This window comes from Triplophysa dalaica, chromosome 13, assembly GCF_015846415.1.
Source record: "Triplophysa dalaica isolate WHDGS20190420 chromosome 13, ASM1584641v1, whole genome shotgun sequence".
Lineage (NCBI taxonomy): Eukaryota > Metazoa > Chordata > Actinopteri > Cypriniformes > Nemacheilidae > Triplophysa > Triplophysa dalaica.
Genome location: NC_079554.1, coordinates 7,495,606 through 7,518,771, shown reverse-complemented (window position 1 = coordinate 7,518,771; position 23,166 = coordinate 7,495,606). Strand labels below are relative to the sequence as shown.

The window sequence follows — 23,166 nt, the reverse complement described above, 5'->3', positions numbered from 1 at the left end:
TTGCCCTGCGGTGAGACTTAGACTGACGCTCAATGAGGCACAACAGCTCATTCTTAAAGGTGCAGCGTGTCATTTTTGATGCTACAATATTCTAGGGAGTATTCTATTCTACGGCACGAAAACATCTGTGATTTTAACCAGTCACATGCTGTTGATACATTTGAGGCACCAGAAGCCAAGTACCAGAATATCACAGATAGTTTTCTGACTCTTTTAATGTGGACCAGAAATGAACAATCCAAAATACCCTGGTAACCAATAGGCAACATGGTATTGAGTTTAACTGAACTCAAATGTTACTTCGCAATTGAAAAATCAAGGAATTCAATAAATCTACTCACTTCTTATCATAGAAAACAGAAAAACACTTGCTTATAAACACAATGGTGATTCTAAATCACTCCGTTACATCCATGGACTAAAAATGTATCCCTCTTATTTGCTGCCTACATCCTCAGCCATTGAGCTACGACAAATCACTCCTGAAACTTTACTCTCCAATGACACTCCAATCTCAGTAGAGCATCTGGGCAGCTTTGTGTTTGTTCTGGCTACTGGGTTTAGCAGCAGATGTACACAGAAAGAGTGCCAAGTGTCTTACAAAGCAAGAGAGAGGAGTTAAGGCCCAGATATACTTACAGCCAGTGTTGCCAAGTCTGTGGTTTTCCTGCGGAGTTGGGCTACATTTAAATTGTTGCTCGGGTTGTTTTTATTCTACAGGTTTTCCAATGGTGGATTGATTTTGTTCATCAGCTATCATTCTCAAGTTCATGAAAACAAAGTTTTGTGATTACTTTTGTAGAGTGATTTTAAATATGAAACGTAATATATACACGTGCAAAATATGTATTTAAGGTATATTTGAGGCATATTTAGAGATTTGGTATTCGTGCTGGGGCTATTGGGCTGGTTTTGTAGTACAGACTTGGAAACGTTGGGGTGAAAATAAATTGGAAACTGTTTTTGTCTTAGTCAGATAGTTAACTAGTCAACTATCCCATGTCAAGATTCACTTCTATCATTTATGGCAAGATATATGGGCAATATACACTGTAAATAGTATGCCGTAGCAAATTACCAACATAGATAAACAAAAGTACAAAACTAAACCTTTTTAAATGTAAGTGAGAATTTTCAGGTTGATTTCCTCGCTAAAGGAAAAATAATAATGGCATGAACGTTCAAAGCATAACTAGTTATGCTTTTAATTGACCTCTAGATAGCTGGAGTATAAACCATTTACATGTTTCAGTTTTTTGCTTGAAAGTAAAAGCAGACCCTTCGTTTAGAAAATTAACAGCAATATGTCCAGCCTGCCCTTTCATTCAAATCGATTTCTTTGTTTGCACTTCCCGTTCTTGAGACGTGATAGCTTTGTGTGAGTTCTGTCCCTGAAAAACGCCCATTGATTCCCAGCATACCAACGCAGCCCACTTCAAAGACTATTCTGTCTCATTCAAAGTTTCTACATCCTTTCTTTGGCATCAGTCTTGTTTTTTACTAAGAATATCCAAACATCCTTAAACAAGAAAAATTTGCACAAGAAGCGAAACTGGCTGTCAAGGAATATATCTTGAAATAAGATTATTTTCCCACCCCACTGACAAATCGTGCTTCATGTTTAAACACAGACAAACACTAACTTTGGTTTACAATTCACAACAAGTCAGCAAGGTCATAAAAATAATCTATTCCTAATTTATTACCTTGTATTTTCCCAGAAAATAAGTCTTGTTGTGTCCAAACAAGTGTTTATAAGAAGTTTATACATTTTTACTGGAAATCAAGACAAAAACACTGATTACTCTTTTGTATAAAGTATTCAGAAGGCTGCATCTCAAGTACACAAGAACAATGAACGAGGCAAAAATCGTCTGGTGGAAATGCTTATTTATCTCTGCTTCTATTGTCCTTCATGTCAAGCAGTGATCGGCCATCGACCCTGAGATGTTTCAGACCAGCGGTGCCCGAACACTTGACTGAATTTAATTTTTATTGGACCTCCTCAAAAACGTCACTTATTTTTGTAGCTTTTTCCAACACATCTGATTTCTCCCTCATTCCCCAAACCCCTGCTCTGCCATATGGATGAAATCGCTTGTGTTTTGAAGTTAAGCTGCTGTTGTTGCCACTGTTACCTGCAGCAGTGCCCACAGCCAGATGTTCTTTGGGGAGGATTAAATCTCTGTTTCTATCAGCTTAAGTGTGTGTGCCCACGTATGGAAAAAGGCAGAAACAAAGATGAGACTTGGCTGGATGATAGCAAAGACTGCATGTTCTTCTTTAGTCACTAATGAAGTTGTTCTGTTATGATGATGTATGTGTGAGTGTTACAGCTGGTTTATACAATATTCTTTTCTGTTTATTAATGAAAACTGCCTGTCTGTCCTCATCAAGCTATGAGAAAAGGGTGTTGGTTTGATGTGATGTGATGCAGTAGAATCCATACAGAGATAAATCGTAAGTGCTGGCAATGCGTCACCTACTCTAGGTGTGTGTGTGCGCACGTGTGTGTGCGTGTTACGCCAGCTTTGCAGTAGATTCTGTGCTGAAAGGTAATTAGTCCCGTATGAGTGTGTTTGTGTGTGCGAATCGGTTTATCTCGTGAATCTGTCATGAGAGTAATTAAATGCACAGTAACACCTGGAGCAGGCGAATAAACCTCCAATCGTCCGTACTGTCATCTCTATTCCCACTCACACATACAATAAACCACACACACGCTAATATGGCATCTCTGTATCTTTTTTAATAGCCCATATGCCCAATGTTAAGTTCATGACTGTGTGCGTGTAGCTGTGTATATGTGTACCTACTGCGGAGGATAATGCAGTGTGTCGTAAAACACTACTGTCTGCAAAATGTGTGTGTGTACGTATCTGAAAGGGTATTTACCATGACAATGCGACAATCATTTATTTTTGACGATTTTAGAAAGAGCAACCATTAACGATAAAACACAGTTAAATTTATGCACATGAAAAGTGATGCAATGTGGCGACCACCCATGGAAGTGCAGACAGCAATCCAGCACCTGACCGGTTTGGATACGTCAGTCACACGCAATGCCTACTAGCATCAAACAGCAAAGAAATTCGATTCACAACCATAAAAGCATTTCTTGGCACGAATCAGGTGTACTGTGGACCACACCATTTCCTGTTTTGTCAATGCCTAGATTATCATGTTTGATATTGTCTTTATTGGATAATCAAAAGGCCAGACAGACAGTCCCCTGCATGGGCAAGACACAGACATGGTAACCTCTAATTCCTTCATTTATCATGCTGATGGAGAGAGAAATGTGATGATGAGCCCCTCTGTCTGAGGCTCTGAGGATGTGCCCTGTCACTCCAGCTATTCGAGAGCTCATTTACTAGTCTGAATGAATTAAATCTCTCTATCTCTTCAGTTGTACCTCCATATGAAATTGGAAAACCCTGCTCTTCTTTCATCTCTCTCTGCAGGAGCTTCACGGTTTCTCCATCATTTCTTCTCTTTTTTCTATGCATTGCTGTATCTTCTCAGCGTGAGCCTGCTGTTCTCTATTGATAGCGTTCTCACCCTCTCGTTCGCTCAGTGTAGACAGTGCACAGCTTATTCACAATGAATGAATGAATAGTGCCACGTATTTGTACTCGTTGTTGGGTTGTTTTAGCAATTGCTGGATACTGGGATTGTACACCATCGCTGTATGAGTCAACCTATCTGATTTGCATTATGGTCTTATTATATGGCAACAGTTGTCTTGTTTGTATTTACTTCCAGGTGAAAAAAAAAACTCTCAATTTAATTAAATTGACAAGATGCAATTTTTTATACATAGGGATTACATTAAGTTTTTCATTATCATTTAGGGAATGTTTTTTCAGCTGTATGACATAATAGACTGTTCAAAGAGTAATTTATTATAATAATAATAATTATTATTATAATTATTATTATTATTAGTAGTAGTAGAAGCAGAAGCAGCAGTAGTAGCAGTAGTAGCAGTAGTAGCAGTAGAAGAAGTAATAGTACTAGTAGTAATAAATGTATATTTATTTAGCTAGTTATTTTTTATTTATATTTGTAATGTTTTTGTTTTGATTTTAACAACATATATATTTTAACATTAATAACATTTATATGTTTATATATTTATTTATAAGTAGGTCTACTATTTATTATGTATTTATTATTATTATTTATTATTATATTATTCATTTATATTAATCTATTTTAATATTTAGAAATATATTATATTTATATTGTATATAATATTTAGAAATAAGTATTTATTATTGTTGTTATTTCTGGTGTTATAGACATAAATATCTGTTCTGTGCAGCATACTTAAATATGCTGCTTCTTCAAGGCTTCAAAAATGTGTTTCATCCCTCCTTTATTATAAACAATGAAAAAATCTTACTTATTTTGCATCGGGTATGTAAATTTAGCAGTTTGAATTAGCAGCTTTAAAATCTAGGAAGGAAAAAGCAAATGAAATAATTTTGTAATAATCAATTTGTTACGTTGCTTAATGCCATTTTAAGCTGTGTCGACAGGGGTTGTTGCTTAATTTCAGTTAGCCTGAGAAACATCTGAATCGGGATTCAGGCAGTGCTGTGAGTCATTAATCCTCATTCATTTTAAAGGCTTTGACTGCAGTTATTCAAGCCAGTTTAGCAAAGCCGCGGCAGGAAGCTTAAGGCAATGTAAAGCACAAACTCCACGTCTTTTCTCATCCTGAACAGCTGCTTTCAAAACACCTCTGGAAAAAAAACACCCTCATATGGGACAAAAAGTGAATACGTTTTGTTCTGCCCAACTATGCTACTGCATTCTCTTATAGTGACTGTAATTTACTGGATGAGAATTGGCAGCATTCCAGAGCAAAAGTCTATAGATACTCACAAAGCAACCAAATTAAACTGCCCAATGGGAATTAAAAAAAGACAAGTGAATATTGTGAAATCCTGAATAGATCCTATACGTCACAAAACACCAACAATTTGTTTTTCCCAAAAAGTTTTTTAAAGATTACATAACATGAGATCATGAAATTTCATGCAGTGTGTAATGTTGCCGTGTTTGAAAGTATGCAGTGTGCCAAATTGAAAATCCGAAGATAAATGAACAACAAAGTAATTGGCCTGGAGAAAGGGAAGTCGACTCAGAATCACTCAAACGAGTAGAGTCGTCCCTAGTCCGATTTGCTCATGAGCTTCATTCACGGTTTTCCAATCATAGTAGATTAGACCATATGACCAATCACATCAGACTAGGCTAGCGGAAAGGAGGGGATTAGACAGATGAATCGCGAAACGAATCGTTTTAGAGTCAGTGAAGAAGTAAGGTAAGAATAATTACATATCATTACGAAATAATCAGGTTTTTACACCTTCTATGTACATAAACGAGTTGTTGGACACTCCATAAACAAAAGTAGGACCTTAAAAATCCGTAGTTATGTACTCTTTAAAGGTAAAATGTGACATTTCACTCATCAAATATAATAGAAAAAAACGCTGATTTTTTGATTGGTTAAACAAGAAGTCATAGTTGCTGTGTCCGGCAGGTTAGAAAACAACCACTAAATAGCTTATTTACCAATGTCAACCATTCTTTGCTTTCTTTGCTTTCTCCACTGCAAAATCCAGCATAACTATTACTGTTACAATTTGACATGACAATCACATCTCAAAAGTCACAAATTGTGGTGTGTGAGTGACAGTGAAAGCATTTTAAACTGCACCTACGGAGGATGTCATGATGTTTCAGAATAAAAAGTTTGACATTTAGTTGAGGAAACTGTGTGTTAAAAGTCTAAATTCTAAGTCAAAATGACGCAGAGCAGCACAAGAGGTCTGAACAGGAGAAACTACATTAACATGAAAAAGCACCTAATCATACGAGTTAACAATAATTTCACACTTTACCTTAAACAGAAATCGTGTTGTTTTAAATATTGCTATTTCTACATTACTAAACATTTCAATTAGAAATCTCAAAAAGAATGTTTCAATAAAAACTCACACAAACATGTTAGGTGGAGCTGTGACTGAAAATTGAAAAAAGGTATATAAATTGTTAAATGTACAGTGAATGAAATTTAACAGGATCTAGTGGTGAGGTTGCGAATTGCAAGCAACGGCTCACTCCACCCCTCCCTATCAAAGCACTATGAGCATGACGGTTGACACAGAATTAAGATGTTGTCGCTGTTTTGCTTTGCCGAAGGAGATACTGTATCTACACTCTCTAGAGAAGTTTGACCATTTAGGGTTACTGTGAATTCCACGCAAGGGGACCCGCGGTGTATGAATATAGAAATAGCTCATTCTAAGGTAAAAAAACATAACGCTTCATTATGTAATGACTATTAACACATTAGAAGACATAGTTACAGTTCTGCATGTCCACAATAGATCCTCCAAAAAATGACATATTGGACCTTTAATAGAAAGCAGTCTTTTGGAGCCATGGATTAGCAGTTGTGCTTGTGTGGGTTAGTCCTGTTCATCCATTCTTTTCAATTTCTAAATAATGTAAAATGATGACTTGAAATGGTTTGCCCTTCCTTAATTAACTCTTAGAGTTTAATCTAACTAAACAAGCCAAGCAGAAATGTTGAAAGGTGTAGAAATGCAGAAAAAACATTCTCAGGCAGCCAGATAAACACATACTGAAGCATCTTATGTTACAGGTATCGGCAGCATTTTAATACACACACGCAAGCACGCACACACACACACACACACAAACACATATGCAGACATGCAGTCGTGGTGTACCTCCAATTGCAGCTTCCTGCGGCTACAACACTATTAGTATTCCACACGTCGTTATTTTAATATATCGCCGCATTAAATGAAATTTCCCTAAGTGCCAGTGAGAAAAAGAGAGAGAGAGACAGAGCGAGAGATGGAGGTTGTATAATGGCAGAGCAGACGTCTTTCTTGCACAAGTGTAGCATACATCAACATCTCTCCATAATGTCAGGCAAATCAGATTCACTTTAAGAGCATTCCTACCTGCAGGCCACAAACTGATCACATACAATCACGTCCTCCCCCACCCTCTCTTCCGCACTTCGCCTGGAGAGTCTATTGATTTCTTTGAAACTCAGCGGTGACCCCCAGACTAGCCACCTGCTTCAGGCTCAAATCACTTTGTGGCTTCCATTATTGCTCCTAGTGGCCTACGGTGCGTGCCAGCGGTACTGCACGCGCTCTTTTTGCACAGCATCAGTATTCTGACTAACTGAGTCCTGGTGGCTTTCTTGTGACATCACAACAATATTAGGAAACAATTTGTATGCAGTTTAAATGATTAGAATTCTTCTATTATTCTAAGATTAGAATTGAATCTCAGCCAACATTGAATAAACATAAATGAGCTCTCCCATCAGTCTACTATGAAAAATAAATATTTGTCAATATTTGTTTAGTCTTGGGTCCGGTTTAACCAATGGAATTATTTACAGTAAAATTCACACAAGACTAAAATGATCTCCATCATGTAGCATTGCCTCATCTATTATTCAATTGACTAAGACGTGATGGGACATGCAAATGTACTTAATAGTTTTTTACAATACATTAAAGCATTTGGTAGATGCACATTTGATGAAATTAAACCAATGACCATTTGAGAGCAAATTCAGATTTTAACAAATGAGAAAAACCCACAAAAAAACACATCTGCAGAGTGAAACCAGCCGTGGGTAACCAGCCGCGCATTGACTTAACCAATAAGCACTTAAACTCTCAACCATTTTGAAGCAATGGACCCTGAACTGTTTCCATCACAGGCGAATTATAAAGCTTATATGAGGATCTGGGGCAATTGGGTCAAATAATTCAATGCCTGATTCGCGGTGGGCTTGACTAGTAATTCAGCTGAATCTAATGTGGCAATCGATGCATTTTTCACTTCATTTCTCTCTCTCTCCCTCTCTTTCTGTCTCCCTTCATTTTCTCAATAGCTTACAGATTGACACTGTGAAACCTGTGCTGTGATTGGGCCTTAAGAAGGTATGGTCGGATACAATTCATCAACACTTGTTTAAAGGGAAAGTTCACCCTGAAACGAAAATTCTGCCGTGAATTACTCACTCTCTAGTTTTCTTTGTTTGGTTGAACAATGAGAAAGATGTTTGGACGAATGCTTGTAACCATACTGTACTTGGACCCCATTCACTACCATGGTAGGAAAAATTACAATGTTGGTCAAAAGTGTCCCAGAATTGTTTGCTGCCCTACATTCTTAAAAACATCTTCTTCTGTGTTCAACAGAACAAAAAAATATACAGATATTAGGGCTGTAAAACCATTAATCACGATTAATTGCATCCAGAATAAAAGTTTGTGTTTACATAATATTGGTCTGTGTATTGTGCATATTCATTTTGTATTTATAAATATAAATACATACACATAAATGTATATATATTTATTTAAATTTGCAGGTGAATTATTTATATTTATCAATCATTAAAATTACATATATACATATATTTAATTAATATTTCTTAATATATGCATGTATGTGTATGTGTTTATACACATAAAGGTAATATGCACAGTACACATACATATATTATGTGAACAAATTTTTATTCTGGATGCGATTAATCACGATTAATCGTTTGACAACCCTAGAAGAAATGTTTCCTACCACGGTAGTCAATGGGGTCAAAGAACTGTTTGGTTAAAAGCATTATAAGCATTATAAACATGAAATATATAAGTATTCTCTGTGTTCAGAACAAAGAAATGTATACAGATTTGGAACAACTCAAGGGTAGTAAATGATGACAGATTTGTATTTTGGTTGAACTATCCTTTAAATAGAAAACATGATATTTTTAAATGTACTATAACACTTTGATGTTTTCAGCAACTTGATCCATGGTGAGGAATAACATAGTTAGGTTATGAACATACAGACATCTTAAAGGTACAGTACAGTGGAAAATATAGCCCTTAGGGAACACAGCACAAGTTGACCCGAGTGCATATAATACAAAGTGACCCCCGGGTCAAACAGACCAACTAACCCCTCAATGCTGTCTGTTTTCATTGTTTTCTTATTATAAGGTCTTTCACCACAGGGTTAACTAAAGTGATGAATAAAGAAATCCGTGGGCCTTGAGGCGAGACCGTTTTTAAATAATGCAATAGCAGAGCACATGAATATTCCTGCAAGCTGCGATGGTTTGCTGAGGTGTCGAAACGGGTTGAAAAAAAGACAGGAAGTCTATGTGAAGGGTAAAGACCCCCGCTGTACGTTCCCCTTGCGAAGGGTACATCTGTCCGCCAAATTACCCACCCCTGCCCACACCAGGCATCCGTGCCAGGGAAAATCACTCTGCCCGCACAATAATTACAGCTGCGTTTTAATGCTTTTCCAGGGAAATATATTGCAGCTGACAGACATAGCAGAATATGGGTTATCTCTACGGTTCACCATGCTAACATGATTCCCCATCTAACCCACCCCCACTAGCCGTTTTACTCCATTTCTCATCTAAACACACACACAGTCTTGAAAACTGATCACTACCTCTGTAGGCTGCCGTTTCTGTTCATCATGCAATAAAGGAAGGGAATTTTCTCTGTCTCTCTCTGACTCTATTCCCCCAAATCATTTCACTCCAATTTGATCCTGATGGTCTTTGGAATTGCCCTGTTCCATTAAACCCACTTTGTGCCACTTTGCTATCAGCAGTGTGCGATTGCGACTGTCATTAAACTTGGGAGGGGCTTAGCTAAATCTGCCGGGGCTCACCAGAGTCTCCTGCTGTCAAGTGGTAGTGTGCGAGCGAGAGTGTGTGCAGACTTTGTGTGAGGGCATCTCATTTAAAGACACAGGATTATTAAACCCCCGCCCTATCAACACAGAGAGGCCCATCTCTTATCTGCCAGAGGCTAATGTCATTAACGCATTGAGCTAATTGAAGATTTCCTATCGTTACATTAATACACACGTGTGTTGGATAGGGAGAGTTTCAATCATGGGAGGTCTGAGGGGAAAAAGATTGTGGAAGTGCTACTAAGCAGACACACACACACACACAGTGTCTAAAATATCAATGAGTAACCGAATAAACCGAGTAAATAAAACCAGTTGACCAGTTTATTAGCAAACAAAACAATATATGTAATGTAAAAAAAATCTAAAATAAATTTTGGGACTTACCTATCCTTCAATCATTTTTATTGCAAAAAAACTGACATTTTTTCTCAGAACTACAAAGAGCAATCCATATGTTGAAAAAAAAAATGCTTTTGTTACAAGTATAGTTTAACCTGACTGTTTCATGTTATAATTTAGACCATAACATAGGCAGAGAGAGAGAGAGAGAGAGAGAGAAAGAGAGATCTGCTAAATATGCTACCTGAGATCTGGAGTCAAAGAACTCAAATACAGAGCAAGAGAGACTCGGTGAAGTGTGAAACTCTGCCATGGAACAAATGATCTAAAGGTTTTAAAGGAAATAAGAGAAATCTGAAGGAAACAGAAATGGAAAAAGGACTAAAAACTCAAATCAAAATATATTTACTAAATGCAATATGTGGTTAATGCAAATTGTTTGTTTTAATAATAGTTGGCTGAAAAATAACACTCTGTCATCATTTACTCAATCTTGTGGCATAAACGGACATAATTGTCCTTTGTTTGTTTGTTTTTTATGTGTATTTCTTATACAACACTGTACGATGGCTTCAGAAGCTCCAGTCTCCAACTAACTGCATAGCAAAGGCGTGAATAGTCCATTAAACATTTATTTTTGTTTGACAAGAAAAAATGTGTCTGCTAAATGATTTAATGCAAAATTGTAATGAGAACAGAATTTTGATTTTAAGGCAAAAACTTTGAAAATATTTTTGGGGGATGACAGTAACGTTTTCTATTGCAGACAACCAAAGGGTACCAGTTGTGTTATACCATATGTGAGGTAAATATTTGTACATGCATGCTCGGATATTTTTTTCTGTGGGACAGATGCCTTCCTTAGACTATTCACCATTCAGTGATCTCTCCATTCATCTTTTGCACTTTCTCAATAGCATCCACATCTCCATCTTTCTCTCATGCATGCTGAGTCTTGGTCATTTAACCTGTGGGTTCAGTGTGGCAGTTTAAAAGGGTCCTCCTAAAACTCACTCATACATGCACAGTGTTCCTTTGATGGCATACACGGGTGCAATGAAGTGTCTGGCCATTAGACCCTGACGTGCATCAGGGACAGAAAAACTGAGCGTTTCCTTGCCTTGCTTTTTACGTTACACAAAAAATGAGAGAATAATATTTCCTTTCATCTGTTTTTTAGCGCAGATACATACACACAACTCTGAATCCGTCCCTGCGCACAGAGATAAGAATGAAAAAATAGATTCGTAGATGGAATTCCCCGTACAAGCAAGACAGAGGGAGAGAGAGCAAGCTGCTGAAAATCATTCTGAGCAAAGCCGCAGAGTGGATTTCCCAGGCAACTATTCAAAAAACAGAATCAGTTTCCTACAGTACAAGGGCAAAAGGCTTTGCAGCGGAGAGAGCGCAGCGCTGGCAACTTACAGGAGAAATCTCTCCCAGCCAGGGCAATAACACTGAGAGATCGGCCGAGACATTACGCTGTAGCTCTCTGGCATGTAATCAGTATGGAAAGACACCCAGGCTCCCGAGCTCAAGGCTGATCTCCTATCTGTCCAGGCTTTCCAAGATGCATTTACCACTGTTGACTCTCATGAATAAACACATAAACATATATAGGCTATAGAGTTCCTGGCTGAAGGAAAGTGTGAGTGGTATAGAGAGGGTGTGGAGGAAGGGTTGACAGGTTGGAATTGTAAGGTTTAGGTTTTTGATCCAAGTGTTGGCGAATCTGGATCTGGCACCGGCTTGATTTCCCTGATTCAAGCGAGACACGATTTGGACAAACCATCACACCACAGATGTTACATTCAAACAGAAGAACACAATACACAGAACAGCATGGAGCTATCACTGCAAAACTATAGGAAATCTTGTATGTTCATTCTCCCTCTCACCAAAACACATATTAAGTAATCAAAGTAACAGTGATGACGTCAAGTGAAGATGTAAGATCTGATTGTGTGTAAAATCAGTGAAATTAATTTTGACTTGGGTTAAATGTTGCTGAGAGCACTACACTTTTATTGGTTACTGAAAACATTGTTTGATTAACCAATGATTTAAAGACCTCATGAGATCACCCGCTTTAAAGAGATAGTTTACCCAAAAAAGAAAATTCTGTCATCATTTAATCACTCATGTCATTCCAGACCTGTATGGCTTTCAGTCTTGCGCAGAACACAAAATAAGATAATTTGAAGAAAGTTGGTAACTCAACAGCGCCGGCACCCATTCACTTCTAATGTATGGACACAAACCAATGCAAGTGTATGGGTGCCAGTTAACAACGTTCCTTAAAATATTTTCTTTGGTGTTCTGGGGGGAAAATCAAACTGATTTGAAATGAAATGAGTGAGTAGTAGGCCAGTATGGCAGATTTTTGTGAACTATCACAATATGTACGATTTGTGCATTAAAATTCACAAAAACTAGTACAGTGTTAAGTATTTGGTTCTGTGGTGTACTTACACTATCTCAAATAATTTAAATGTTTCAATACAGAGAAATTCACTACTTTAACCATTTCACATCCATACTCATTGTGTCTGACGATGGCGTCCTCTTATCACTGAGCTACAAGAAAGCTTTGAAAGCAGTACTGTTAGAGTTTGTTGTTCTTACAATACTTTGGTGTAATACGCCATTGGATTTGTGCGGACATATCACATTGCAAAACAGTGAGTTTCGAGAAATGCAGAGGTAATACCTATTGCGTCTAGCATCCCGATTTTGTTTTATTTTAATAAAGCCACTCTGTTACATAACAACATAATGGATATCAAACCTTTATTTCATTACGTCATCCATGAACATGATTTGTGAGTCCCATCTTTCCTTCTCCGACTTTGTTTTAATAGAAAAATGTTGGCACAGGAACAAAAGATGCATTTGTCGAACCGTCTTTAATACACAAGCACACAAGGGACAGCCAATGCAAAGTACCTGGTGAGCACAGATTCTGTACAGACCAAACAATGACACCCTACAGACATTTTGGACATCTTTGGTACAATGTAGATACCCATAAATGAAAGACTTTAGCAACTCATTTAGTTCATTCAGACAAAACCACGTTGACCATTTTGTGAGTCTCATTAAACAGCAGAAGTGGCGTTACACTGCAGTGTTTGACTACAGCCCTGTCTTGCCCTTAGGCTAATATCTGACAGAGAGAACCACCAACTGGCAGCATATGCACACTGCCATATCCCTGACAAATCTACGCTGACATTCGCAGAGCAAACCTCAAATCTTTGATTGTGTGTGGGCATATCTTTATGTGTAATTGTGTAAGGCTTTGCCGTTCCTGTCCTAACATATAACAAACGGTAACAGCTCACACAGACTGTGGTTCCTCCCCCCTCACGGCCGCTGCGAAGAAATACGGGCATTTCATTTCAGCTTGATAATGGTGCTCAGAGAGGGCCGCGCATACTAAAGAGATGAAGCCCACTCTGATATACAAGCACACCGGGGCCCCACTGAGCAGGTCACGCTGAATCTTTCTTTCCCTCTCTCGAGTGGATGAAAGAAAACAGATTAAAACCAGTCGAGAAAAAAACAGTAAGAGCTGAATTAATCAAATACATTTTGTTGTTCAAAAAAAAGCAATCCAGGCCTCAAGTCCAGAGACCTCAGGGACCATTTTGTACCTTCTGAATTTCCTGCTAATTCTCAAGCAACAAAGACAAAAGGTGTTCTTTCATATGGAAGCAGAAGTGACACTAGGCTAGGTTACAATAATGTTTTTTGATGCGATATGGACGTCGATCATTTACAAATTGTTACAAAAGAAGAATTGAAGAATCTTTTTTTAAGCATAAATACATAAAAGGCAGAGATTTAAAAGACATTTATTATTCATTTTCAATTTCAGCTCGTTTCTAATCTCTGTTTTTTTTGCCATCGCTTTCTATAAAAGTCAGAGGTAAGCTAGAACACAACTGGGATCTGGTGATGCAAGGCAATAAACATGGTAAATGGGCATCAAATGGTCTCAAAAAAGATTCAGACCCAGGAGAGTATTTGAAGTGCAAGTTTAAGTGTTTATGGGGGTAAATTAGACTAGAAAAAAACGGATTTAATTGAAGTGTTAATGTACTTAAACTGTTGCACGTTACGCATTTTGAGTTTCTCCCACAATCCCTGTTTGCAATGCAGCACATCAAACCCGCTGTGGAGAGGGTCTCTCCCGGGACTAAATGATCAACCATTGACTTTTTGTCTGACTTTTTCCTCCCTTTTGTTTCTACGGGTGCGCTGAAGTCAGCAGAGCGTTGCGTTCCTCTATACTGCAGTGAGAGATGGGACCGCAGCGCCCGTTGAGGGCGAGTTAATTCATCTGATACAGACAGAAAACATAAGCATGGTTCTTTGTTTATTGTTCATGGAAGAGGATTAAAATAGTCAGAGGGGAACCGGTGACTGGTTTTGTGGTTAATGAATGTCAGAGGAGGAGAACTGGCCCTGTATGGAGAAATTCACGGTCAAGAGTTCTACTGAAACCGCAGCACTCTGCACTTAGTGTGCAACTGTTATGCAAATTGTTGGTTAGGTACTCGAAGGCAAATTCAATAGGCAAGAACAGAGGAACAGAAGGCCGGAGGGAACCTGCTTAAATTGTGGGAGTGGGGAGAGGAAGCAAAATGAACAATATGAGACGTTGTGGTCTACTATAAAACCTTGTTGGTTGGCTAGCATGAAAATTGTGTGATTCAGTTAAATTTGGGCATGGCAGTCAGCTCCATATCAAAATATGTCCCAAATCGTGTTGGTTAAGTTGTTTAAAAAGCCTGGTAGGTGTACCATCACCCAAACCACAACATAGAGTATAAGATAAGGTCTTTTCAAGGGGAATGCTAACTCTGCTTAAGTGTGGATTGATGTTTCTTTGAGCATTTGGATCCATTTAGCTGTACAAACAGATATTTGCCATTTCAGGAAGAATACTGAGAAGATTAGCAGGTGTCTATCTGTGCACAGTACATCTGCTCTGTATCAAAACCTAGTGAGCTGGCTACGGAGGCAACATTTTGAACACATCATGAGTATGCTTACGACACATGGGCAGTTTCTAATGGCAACTTAATTGTGCTAAGATTGGCCAATTACAGCATGCCATGCATCTTCTGCACAGAGGCCAATCCCAGAATACATAGCGACCAGCTCATTAAATCCAATGTGGGTATGTGAAATTTTGATTATAAACATTCTGTGAACTAAATGAACTGAGTATTATGAATATAAGAGCATTGCTATTAGATTAGCATGTAAATGCTATTGAAATTATTTGTGTGTGTATGTGTCAAGATGAAATGCACCTATATAGGGCATTTCAGAATGGTCACTCATTAGGCTGTATGACCAGCCTACATTGACAAAAAGGTAGTTCTCTATTATTTGAGTCAAAGCTATACTGTCACAGAAATTGTACATACATAGACAAGTAAGTAAGGGGCTTAATGCTTAACATCAAAGAACATTACACGCAGAACAAAACTCATGATGGAAAAGTTTTGACCCATAATTACAGCGGCTCTGCCCTGAGGCTTACCATGTCTATAGTCCAATGCCATCCTGTGGGTGAGGCCGTTCCTGAGCTCTAATTAGTGGAAGCAGATAATGTCACACAGAACCGACGGATCAATACGGAGGACGAGGAACTACAGTCAATGCCTCTCCATGCTGGACAGATTTCCGAGAAGGGACATCCCCCACTTAACAGCTCTACTTCAGGAATCCTCAAAACCTCATGCTCTGATGAAAACACCACAGGTAACACACACTTCTATGATGACCAAAGTTCTCCATTTTGTCCATTAATATATAAACAACATCGACAGTGCTCTCATTCATTGGCCATAATACACTTCTGTGCTTCTGTGCTTCTGTGACAACCAAATTCACTCCAGAAAATTGCTAGTGACAACCAGATTTGTTATTAAATCTGAGTTGCATGTACAGATCTCACCTGAAAACTAGCTGTTAATGATTTAGGCTATTTAAAACACATCAGTGATGTTTGTCTCTTATCTCTATGTGGAGTGGAAGCAAATCACAAGATGTCTTTTCCACATTTGGATACTTTTGCACCGGCCTGTTTTCTTTTTACTGTAGTACTAAGTTCTTACCAATACTGCAGTTCAGGAGTATTTCCTATCTATGGTTTAAAGAAACTCTGGTGTTGAAATACAATTGCTTTATATGCATAAAATACACTGTGCATCTGTTGGTGGCAGTCAGGGGCGGACTGACCAGTAGGACATTCTGTCAAAGTACAGAACGGCCGGCCTACGGCCGCGACCAGGGTCCGACTGGTAGACATATTATAAACGTGAATGCACGCAATGTGATGGCATAAGCGATTCGGACAGGTATGCAACACAATGCAAAAAAGTTACATACAACTCCCCCCCACCTGTCAACAGATTTGGTGGAGGACAGATGCCATCTAACACTCCCAGCACCACCCCTCCATATCCCCCGTACCCACCCCAGCCCCCCCCCCCCCGGTCGAATGAATTATTGTAGGGCCGATGTGGGCTGAAAAGCCCAGGGCTGAATTTCCCTCCTAGTCCGCCCCTGGTGTCAGTTCAAAATTGTAGTGTCACTCCTTTTAGGACAGGTCTGTCAAGGTTCTGGCCACACTCTCTTCAGCGGTCATCTTTAAAAGCACCAAACAAATCAAATAATTAGTTTTAGCAGAACTACATATAGTGAAACAGCAATCTGGAATTGGTTGCCTTTGAACTATGCATGTCAAGCTCAAATGGATAAGTCCTAATTTTGCTTTAACATACTGCTTCCCAGCAGACATGTCTTGATACGTGCCCGATCTCTCAATTTTACATTCCCGCAAAACGAAATGCAGCTTGTAGAATGAATAAATGAACACAGTGGAGAGAGCGAAACAATGTTGGCTTTGAGGGTTCCCACACTCTGTGTTCAGTCTCCATGGAGATGTACTGTTGCCTGCTGGGCCCATTCAGGCAGAAAGGAAAGGCCTTCGATACACATAGAAAAGTCCAGAACATTGAATACACCCAACCACACTACAGGAAACCTATAAGAATAAGCACTATATGTGATGTCATGAAGGTACTGTCAATAATCTTATCACAAATAGTCACAAATCTATTTTTCTGTTGTTTCAAAAAAAAGATAAAGGGATTAGGCAAGTTGTATATATATATTTAGTTAAAGTTAGGTTTTACCTAACATTTCTGATGTTCCAAACTACAACTTTCTTCCTCAGAATATAAGGGAGATAATTGAACAAAGAACTGCTTTGGTGGCCTCAATACAATGAAAGCACATTAAGACTCATTAAATTCTGCCAGCTGCCATAACAGCTTAAGTCATGTTGGGTTGACACCATGTCACATAACGACATTAACAGCATAGACGTTCTCTGTTGAAAATTGTTCTGCGCCTCCAGATGTGCCGTAAAAGATACGAATGATGTCATGAAGTGTCATGAGTTTTACTGTGCAATCTCAAATTGAAGAGTATAAGACATGGAAAGGGTCAGCAATCAACACATATTTTTGTTGCAGAAACTTTAGTTCTTCATTAAAATGAAAAAAGTGGGTCATAAAGTCAATCCATTGTATGATCTCTACCCTATCAGGTATTTTTTTTAAATCATCAGTCATATTATGTTTAGAAAAAGGTCATATCGGGTATTAACATGATGGTCAGCTTGTGAATTTCATTGAGTAACTTGTAGGTTAACGAGACTAGTTACCATTTAAAAAGAATGGTCTTCAAAAGCATTCAACTGAAAATAAATGAAAATGACATGTTCACCACACAAACTGATGTGTGACATAAAAGACATTTGCACTGACCTACAAATTAGAGGCTGTCAATGGACACCTGACATCTGGATCGGATAAATAAAAAACCGAGACGCTAATCTTTCTCACCCACGACGTATAGGTGTGAGAGCATGGGGGTCAGAATAACACCGTGAAGAGCATTGCTTTGAATCGGTTAAATAGGAACTGGCACAGGCTATAGGGACTAGCTGCTTTGCGCAACGTGTCCAGTATTTTCAGACATGATTATGACTCATTGACAAATGAGTAAACACACAGGGAAAATATACTACACCGGGGCACGATCAATGGAAACTATAATTTACGCGTATGCCCTTCATCCTAAACGCGCATCAAAAGAGTCCACGCTCGAAGTGGAGACGCACGGGATCCGAGATGCGTTACTTTCCAAGCCATTTCTACTGGCTAAACGTTTTTTCCTCTCATTTTCAAACTGCCCAAGCTCTCCGAGCAAGCCCAACCGTCGGTCCGTGGGCAGTCAGAAAAGGATGCTCCATGTCAAACCACATCATCCTCACGCGCAATCGGTCATACCGCTTCAAGCATCGTGGGAACATATGCTACTCCCCCTGCTCAACTGTCCACAAGAAACGCTTTACGCGGTCGCCGGTGAGCTGAGTCAGTTGATTGTTGGAGTGCGAGTAACGGAATTCTTGCCGCCCGGTGGTTCCCTGTGACACACGAGCGCACACACACATACGGGCGACGCGATGCGGGCTTCCGCTACCGCGGAGCTCTTGCGAGTCCGGTTGCCAAACTCAAAACCACACAAACAACTTCTACACGTCTATAATTTTACGAAAGCCGCCTGATCGTAATACACAGTGTGGGGAAACCTTGCGCAACCGTGTCTTGAACTCGTGCCCGGGCACCGACAGCGTTCGGTCAGTGCTACACATCTTTATACGAGTGTCATGTATACACGTATAGCTTAAACCAAACCACTGTATATGAGACCTCAGGTCAGCAGTGAATCGATAGTGTTAAATATGAACTGTTGTAGTAAATCTCAGTTGATCAGTAGCCCTCTCTCTCTTTCCATGCAGGGCAGAACACGGATGTCAATGCACCAAACGCCGCTCCTCTCCGATCACTCCAAATGCGCTTCGACCCGCAAACACCGTCAACTGGTGGCAGCGTTGTTGGGCTCATTTTACCAGCAAATCAAAACCGGAAGAACTGTTTAATAATAGATCTAATAGTTTTACGAGATAAGTGGAATCAATAAACCGATACAACTCCATCACCAAAGCGCTGGAAGACGTTCCCATGTTCCACATGGATAAGTTTCATTGCAATTCCGTCAGCTTCATTTTCTCTTCCCACACGTTATCGTAAACGCATATATAGGACAAAGCAGATGCGAATGCACCTGATTTAATCTTACCTTTAAACCGGTGCGTTCAGATCCCATATTTCTCATTATAAAAATCCACGCGCAATCTGTATCCAGTCTCCACCGCGGTCCTCACGTCTGTAGAAGAGCAGTAATCCACTTTCCCATGCCGGGGACAGATAGACACAAACCTGGACTACATCCTTTCTATCGCACACCAAAACTGATGGGATTTTTGCGCTTCTTTTACCCTTTACCCTGTTCTTTCTCTCCGCTGTTCCAGCTGAAGTTGCCTGGTTACCTCTCTCTAAAAGCGCCGCTCCCGCAGCCAATCACGAGCGCGAGTGCGCGTTAACCCGTGGCGCGCCGAGCTGTCCTGGTTTCTTGGTTTCAGGGGAAACGCAAAGAGTGGGAGGGGTGAGTGAGACTTTCAACGCCAAAAAGCTAAGATGCGCAAAAGAATATAAAGACAGGGCGAGAATAAGTGGATGCATGTGAGAGAGGGAGACATGGAAAACATTTTATGAGACTGAGGATGCTCCTTCCAGCACTCAGTTTGCACATCACCAACAGAGTGTAAGTGTGCCATGACGAACAGGTGCACGGGGACAACACACGCAACCAGACAAAACTCAAATTCAACTGGATTTTTGGTTTTGCCAGCTAATAATCTTAAACCAGCTACCCAGTAGCAGATGGAGAGTTGGGAGTTCTGTTTTAACCTTCTGAGTCACCTCATCATGCAGAGTATTGATTTTAATTCCATCCTCTTCTCAGTTAGGGGCTGCCAAGTACACTACGCCCTTTTCACTCTCAATCACTGTAAACTGGACCAGGCAGCTTCCGGCTCCACAGTGATTCAAAACATCCGTATGGATTGCATGGTGGTGAAATGTATCCAATGAGGGAACACTCAGGAATGAGGATGCCAAGCATAATCAACAAGCTATACAAATTTATCCACAGAACTCATTGAGAGGAATTTGTTACTCATGTAGCGTCCCTGAGATAAAGTGCACAAGCATCTGCAGCACTGCAGCAACATAATTTCAGTGATAGTTTATTTCGCTTTCTACAATAATGTACCTCATTGCGGTTGGTTAGACATGAAGTCTTTAGCATAAAGTTCATAAGGCATGTCGCTAGAAAACCATAAGTCATGGGTTTGATTTCCAAGGATATGTCCTTTTTAATGAAGTTCACTATAATTTTCATCTGCTACAGGTGTCTGAACATCATGCACTTACATTGTTTCCCTTGGCAAAGACACTTTTTTTCTGTAGACCCTCAGACATTTATTCATTGTCCATGAAACAAAAGCAATGCAAATATAATGCTTTTCTTTCATAACCCATGTACATGACGTTAATATCTTTTTGATTAATCTATTCTAATCTATTAATTTGTATATCTGCCATGATGTATTGAGTGAATGTCAAAATTAGGTATTTACAGGTATGCAGCAGTGTAACAAGTTTTTTTTCTCAGGGGGCTCGACTGAGTATGGTGGATGGCAGTACTGTATTTTGAACGTCTTCCTGCAGGGCGGCGATATAGAGCTTCTAAGTGCTTTTTTAAATTCTCTTTCTTTCTTTCTTTCTTTCTTTCTTTCTTTCTTTCTTTCTTTCTTTCTTTCTTTCTTTCTTTCTTTCTTTCTTTCTTTCTTTCTTAGCCATGGCAAGTAAAACTTTATGAAATATATGTAGAGATCAATGACAAATCTCTCTCTCTTTTTTCTCACTCTCTCTGAAAAAAATATATTACAGGGGAACTCTCATCACCAGTTTTCTATGCGTTCGAATTCATTTTCAATAGTTTCACCATAATTCTCTATTTCACTCACTCACACTCAGTCTTTCATTTCTTCCCAATTTCTGCTTTTTCTCCCATTTCCTTACTTTTTGACATTTCCCGCTGTATCTTGTCATCTCTGCTTTTGCTTCTTATTCAGTGGTGGGACGTATATTGCATTGCCACTGTTTTTTAATGCGGAGCTGTTTTCAACCAATATTTTAATCCTCCCTGAAACCCTCCCCCTCTCATCATCCAAGCATACACAAACCCAAACCCCCTCCACATCCTTTCCCTCCCCTCCTCTTTCCTCCCTTCCTAAATCTATAGGAGATAAAGAATAAAACCATTCCATCACATTAAAAGAACCAGAGACGATCCTACAGTATATGCTGTGACAGATTCAAGAAAACAGCTTAACCTCAGAAAGGCAATAAGAGAATCAATACGACCACAATCCTAAAATTCGATCATCCAGGTAATACACATCGCTTCGCCAGCACACTTCACATGATGCTGACCTGTCAACTCTCCTTGAGCTAAAGAACTTGGCAGGCATAATAAACACAGAGGAATTTGTTCTCAAGGTTAATGATCTTATCTGGCACCCTTATACTGAACATTTCAATGTTTGGGACAGGTATGGATGTAGGGTAAAGTTGCGCTCTTAGTCTAGTAGCATTCTGTCAATAAACATTCAAGTTTCTGTACGATGGAATTACAATGAGGGCATTCCAAATGTATGGATCTTTAGCGGTGCATTCCCATCAGATGTGATATGACAAGGGTGACTAAAACCGAACACACTACCACCATCCTTTTCTGTACTTTCTAGAAGCAACACAGGAAAGGGCGCGTATCGATCTGTCCGGAGGAGAGATTTTTGGCATGCCCATTTTCTTCTGATCGAGGGGATTATTTTACCCCTGACCAGCTAGCGGCTTGTTTAAAATGTGTGTGTATGCGGGCGTGAGTGCACACACACGCTGTTAGCACTAACCTTCCTGTGTTGGAAAGCTCATCTGTGAATCAGTCTGTGAAGGCGTGGAGGGCTTTGAACAGTGGTCGAGCTTATCAGAGGCTTCTCTATGATGGATGGATGGATAAATTGAAAGAAGGAAAAGACGTGAACACACACACACAAACACACACAGTTTCCTACACCCACGCTCCACTATTTCATCGCCCAGCTGTTGTTTTTTACTGGTTGGATAGCTGAAGGTTACATATGTTATGCATTGATCAGCTACGATTCCTGCGCAACTTTTACTTGTTCCCTGGCTTATACAGTATGTGCTGGGTAGCAAAACTACATGGCCAAAATAATGTAGAGATGGTTGACAGCTTAGGGACCCTGCCTTGCTGAAGAGAGACGAAAGTGAGGACAAATTTATCAGAGACTCCCGACACATAAGTCCAATGCTGGACTCATACACACTCCACTGCTGTGAGAACGCCTGATGCCAGAAATACATCATGTACAACCTGCCCACAAACACACTGACATGAATCTTCAGAATGTATTCAGTAATTGCACTTCATGGACACCTATTTTCGAAACACATTCTATTACATTAGATGTTCCCCTTCAGATTCTTTGAAATGTTGAGGGGCTAATCTCCATTAAATCACATCGCTGTCTAGGAAAAACAAATAAAGGGATACTTCACCCAAAAATGAAAATTCTGTCATCATTTCCTCACCTTCGAGTTGTTCCAAATCTGTATAAACACAATGAAAGATTTTCGGAAGAATGCTTACAACATGGCAAATTTTGCCCCTATTGACTACCATAGTAGGAAACAATGAAATGGTTCTCAAAAGTGCCCCAGAACTGTTTGCTATCCTACATTTTTCAAGATGTCGTCTTTTCTGTTCAACTGAACAAAAACAAAATGTTTTCCTACTATAGGAGACAATGGGGGGCATGATTAGTTTGGTTATAAGCATTCTTCCAAATATCTTTCTCTGTGTTCATCAGAACAAAGAAATGTATTCAGATTTGGAACAACTTAATGTTTTTTTGGGTGAAATATCCCTTTAAGGCATTAATGT

General features: G+C 39.3%; 1 protein-coding gene across 1 annotated transcript in view; it reads right to left on the bottom strand.

Moving 5' to 3' along the window:
• Window positions 1-19,840, bottom strand: part of dab1a (DAB adaptor protein 1a) — a 125,226-nt gene extending 105,386 nt beyond the window's left edge. The window contains 1 exon segment of the mRNA XM_056764317.1: window positions 19,372-19,840. The gene's annotated coding sequence lies outside the window, so the exon portion shown is untranslated.
• Window positions 19,841-23,166: the final 3,326 nt, after the last annotated feature.